The 5510-nt window shown below is 41.3% G+C and overlaps 1 long non-coding RNA gene across 1 annotated transcript; it reads right to left on the bottom strand.

Moving 5' to 3' along the window:
- Nucleotides 1-4493: 4493 nt before the first annotated feature.
- LOC121982883 lies at nt 4494-5267 on the bottom strand. Its single transcript, XR_006112310.1, has 3 exons — nt 4776-5267; nt 4617-4687; nt 4494-4548 (listed from the first exon to the last, which is right to left on the bottom strand). It is a non-coding gene; the product is annotated as an uncharacterized LOC121982883 (long non-coding RNA).
- Nucleotides 5268-5510: the final 243 nt, after the last annotated feature.

The raw sequence follows: 5510 nt of genomic DNA, 5'->3' as shown, positions 1-5510 counted from the left end.
GTCAATCCAAAGTCAAAGGGTCACACAACCTTCTGACTAAGAGTCTACCCATCTAGAAAGTATCTCCACAACTCTCATAATCATCCCATATATGTCACTCGATAAATATCGATAAAAGGTCAAACCCTCTAATATGAGATATAGACTACCAGATCTGGTAAAATGATCACGTGGTCAAAGTCTTGAACCACCTAATAGAGACAATGTTAGTTGAGTCGTCTAACCATTGTCTTGTACCCCATCATACTGTGATTGCTCCATCTGAGGTTCAATAACCTCCAGTATCAAGCAATGAACACAAAAATAGAGGAACACTATAACCAAACAGCTGATCAAAATATCTGTCAATCGACGTTCTACCCTTCAAAGATCATCATATGAAATTATACCTAGTTATGATCAGAACTCCTAGGTATTACTCAACTAATACCCCTACCTCCATATCATCACAGGTCGTAAATCACTAGGTACATCAAGGATATCTAACTACATCCGACAGCTCTATGAGTCGGGATCTCCCATGGAACAACGTTAGACGAGTCTACTAGTCATCCCTTAAAATCCATCGTGCTGACGAAAGAAGTAGAGAACTACTCTCTCTCCAAACACCTCAAGGAAATCACTAAGTGATGACCTGATCTCCAAAAAGCATTCCCTGCTTCTTCCTTCACGTGGTACCGGGTCACGTAAAGGTTAAGTAGCTAACTTCAACTCTCTCATGTCAGTACAAATCATATATCCAAATGTCCTCTCCAACTCATACACCCTAGTAATGGATCCATCTCATAAGTGTTAAGCAGGTAGCTTTACACTTTTCCACATCAGTGGAGGTATCCTATCCAAATGTACCTTCTAAGTCATCCTATCAGGTACAAACAGTCCATGGTCAAAGTCCCCATGGAATAGGATACGACAACCCTCTACAGGCTGACCAAGCCGACAATGGTATACGGCTAACTCCGTCCTCCCCATGACGGTACAAGTCACGTACTCAAGTGAGTCTCCCAAATATCTAACCCAACACAAGTAACCCCAAAGATCAAAATCTCTAAAAATACAGTACGACGATACCCTAATGATCGAACTGCTAAATAATCGATCGTCAACTAACTGATCTAATAAGGATAAATCAATCCTCGTCAAAAGCAACTAAGGTAAAATCGATCCACCACTACCCAAGTCAACGAGGGTAATCTACTAACCTAACCAATAGGAGTAAATCAATACTCTACTAATCAAAACAACAGGCGTACAAAACCAACTAAGATAAATCAAACCACCACAGCACAAGTCGATCAGGTAAATCAATCCTAACCTGATCTAACCAACCGGAGTAATACAAACTGAGTCAACATATGTATACAGATATCGTCCACTACCCAGCTAATAATAACAGGGACTAGTATGTGCCTCTAACTCTCAACCAACTAGTAGTAACAGACCCTAAAACTGCTGGTAGTATGATATGACGAATCCCTTGAGACTGTAATCCTTGATCTCCAGTAGGTCAACCGTGATCAGTGATTAACCCAACACATGAAATGCATGGTACAAACAAATAGGCAGGTACTAACATAAGAATACTAACACATGTCATAAGAAACTATCATGGACAATACTACATATACCAATCGAAATATATGATAACCGTATGCATACATACCTCCTATAGCCTGGAGAAGTCCTGCTGCTGCCTGGTCCCAAAGCCCGAAAGTCACATCAAGAAAATCGAAACACGAAATCCAAAAACACGAATAACAGGCATCGAACCTGCTCTGATACCAATAAATTGGTATTAGATAAATCTCGAAAATCCAAAACGCATAGCAAGTACCGTATACCTGCTCTGATACCAAAAATTGTCACGCCCCCAAAGGAGTCCCTGCAAGACAAAAATCCGACAGCATCTCCCCTGTACTGGTGACAATATGAAGCATCACTACAAACAAAATATACATCAGCCACATGCGGCTGGAATATTTATATACACAACCACGCAGTTATAATAACAACCCACTCGGCTGGAATGAAACAATCACAACCACGCAGTTATATATAAAACAGCCGACACGGTTGTACTAAACACAGCGGAAAAATGAAAGAAAGCCCACACAAGACAAATAGATACAATGCATGCCGGCACGGCTTAAACACAAATACCACACCAAAAGAATAAGATAGCCACATGGCTATACACAAATACAATGCCAAAAATAAGAAAAGAATATACAAAAGAAAACAAACACGGTCGTCGGATGTGACGTAGGACCCGGCAGACAGGATACTCCGAGCGACACCAACCATCTACAGGCTACCTGAAAACATAAATGTATACATGCGGTGGTGAGTATAGGTAACTCAGCGGGTAATAGACAAGATAGTGCATGGTCCATAAACAACATGGAGATCACAAGTATACAGTCTCAGTAGGGAATAAGAACATTATCATACTATCATAATCAATGCATCTGAACATACCTGACATAATAACCTGAAATAAACTGTACAAACCACAACTAACATAATGACAGATACATACCCAATCTGAAATCGACATATGGTACAATGATCAGTAAACTCACCGGATCTGCAACAGATATACCCGTGACACCTGTGCAATATAGATACGACTGCATATACATGTAAAATAAATGACATGTATGCAGCATGGCAACCAAATGCAGCAACCATATCTCAATCAAATGCAACAAATCACAATCACATGCAACTAGTATCTACTAGGCATGTATGCAAATGCAGATGCACCGCGCATCAAATGCAAGAATAATAACTGCGTATGCATGCTCCATGGTCACCCCCGACACCTCTCCAGACACCACGACCCCAGTATAGCCGAGAGGCTTGGGTCCGTGACAAACCGTACAAACCTCATGCACGTAACCGCTATAAAGCGACTGAGGCGACAGTATACTATGTAGTTATCTAACTACATAGCTAAGGGTCCCTGACCACTCACAACTCAAGCTCTCCGACTACTGTACCCTCAAGACCCACTACTCCAGAGTGGTCGAGGCTGACAGAGTGACAACACTGAGCAGCTGTGTAAGCACGACAGGACATAGCTCCACTCCCAGCTACCACTCTCCATCAGTGGTAGAGTGGACAGCTATAAAAACTGACAACCCTCTCAACTACAAAGGAGACGATAGTCGTCAGTATGCAATGAATGATGAACATGATATATATATAATCATGATACAGACACCGTCATCATCCATGCAAACTCTAACTCCACATAAGCACTCCACGACATGAATATAATCGTCATGATAAATCCACACATCCCACCAAACACATGTACACAACTACACACGTATAATCAACCAAAAATCTCTAATAATTCCACTGGACACATATACACAGAACATAAGTACAATCAACATGTATCCTCCAATAATAAACACATCAGACACGTGTATAAACCATAAACATACAATCAACACAACTCCTCCAAAAGTACATAACCCAACACGTGTGTACATACAACATGCAAATGTAGGGTCAACATGATGACTCCTATAACACATACCAAGCTACATATAATCCATATTATATGCATAAATCAGCATGATAAATCCAACCACTCGATAATCCCTACAATACATACTCTACACGCGTAATCACAGCAGAGTAGAAATCAAAAGTAGAGACTATATATGAATCAAATAGAACATCTCTAAGCTCAAGCAAAGGTATCAAGTAGGAAAAACAGCAAACGAACACGGTATAAGGTAAAGTAACCTAATCCGTCAAATAACAACCACGCACAAGCTCAAAGAAAATCTACATAGAGGCAGAGGAAGAAATACCCGCCTTTCAAAGTCTCGTATCCAACAGAACCACCCCACGTCATGCTGCTCGTCCAGATCAAAGTCCTGTGATCACATAATATATACATATATTATTTAGCCAATCACATAATCAACAACTAGCTAAACCCATAACCTAATCCTACGTCGATTAGGTAACCCTGTTTAATTCCACCTAAATATCCAAACCAAAGTAGATGATAAGATCATCCTCAATCCAACTCTTTCTAAATCCAAACACAATCCACAATCATCCCACTAATCAATCCAATGATCCTAAGAATGATCACATAACAATCTACATCAACCAATCACCATAACCACAAACACAAATTCCAATCCAATACAAACCCCAATCAATCCATCACAAACCAAATCACCATAACCACAAACACAAATTCCAATCCAATACAAACCTCAATCAATCCAACACAAACCAATAACGATCATGTATCCATTTACATAAAACATACACCAAGTAACCATCATTCAATCTACATGTCATCTACTAACATCAAAAATAAATTCTACAATCCATTAGAGAACCTAATAGAGTAGCACCCCTACTAAGAAAACTAGTGGTAAACACTTACCTTCAAGGAGGCAACAAATCCAGGAGCTCAACAACCTTCACAAGAATCCTGCTGACAGCTACCCACCTCCCTACGCCACTTCTTTCCATAAACCAACACATACCAGGTAAGAACAACCCTACAACCTATTATAAAACCTAATTTAGTACATACTAATGCGAATAACAGAGATAACCCTCTGGAAATCACTTACCGTGAGGTTTTGGCAGCCAATTCTGAATCTCACAGCCCACAAGAACCTCTGCTAACCGCTACCAAAGAACCCTACACGAATTTCTTCCAAGATTAATTCCAAACGTAGCTATAGAGAAATTGATTTGTTAAAACTCTAATGAACAGAGACATTTCTCACCTCAATCAATCCCTAATCCCTCAGCCGAGAACCAATCAATCGCAAGAAATGGAGGAGCTCAAGATCTGCTCCAGTTGGTGACGGTCCAGACCTTCCACTACGAATAGACTATGGAGGAGTATCAGAAGGAATCGATCGGCTGGGGACGTGGGTCAAACCCCCCTTCTGTGCCCTAGCTCCGTCGGATCACCATCGATCTCCCGCAAGAAATAACCAAGATGCCTGCTCAGCCAGAGATGGTCAGTACCCTTCGATCTCCAGCGGCCTTTCTCCGGCGACTCGGCAAGAACGCGGTCGCAGTGGACGAAACCTCTCTGTCGGCGATCTAGGGCAGGAACACGAGAGAGAGGAAGGGAGAAGGGGCGTCTGTAGAGTAAGCGGAGGGAAGGACCCCTACCGACAGTGAGCTCGCGGTGACCGGCGATCTGGCGAGGAGGATCGCCGGAGAGGGAAGGGGGTTTCGGGCGCGATTTTAGTTGGAGGAGATCGAGAGAGGGAAGAAGGAAGGGGAAAACGACGATTTGGGAAAAAAATTAAAAGAAAATGAATTTATAATTGAAAACATTTTCTCACTTAAATGGGTATCCCAAACAGGCTTTATCCGCGCCCGCCAATCGATCCCCTCAAAACTCTCTGTACGAGCTCCGAAAAATTCCCAGAAAATTTCTAAAAATTCTGGAAAAATCCAATAAGATTTTTCATCCAGTAATATTTATTATTTATTTTGCGATATCT

Source organism: Zingiber officinale, chromosome 5A (assembly GCF_018446385.1).
Source record: "Zingiber officinale cultivar Zhangliang chromosome 5A, Zo_v1.1, whole genome shotgun sequence".
Classification (NCBI taxonomy): domain Eukaryota; kingdom Viridiplantae; phylum Streptophyta; class Magnoliopsida; order Zingiberales; family Zingiberaceae; genus Zingiber; species Zingiber officinale.
The sequence above is the reverse complement of the archived record's forward strand: the minus strand, read 5'-3'. Positions and strand labels throughout refer to the sequence as shown.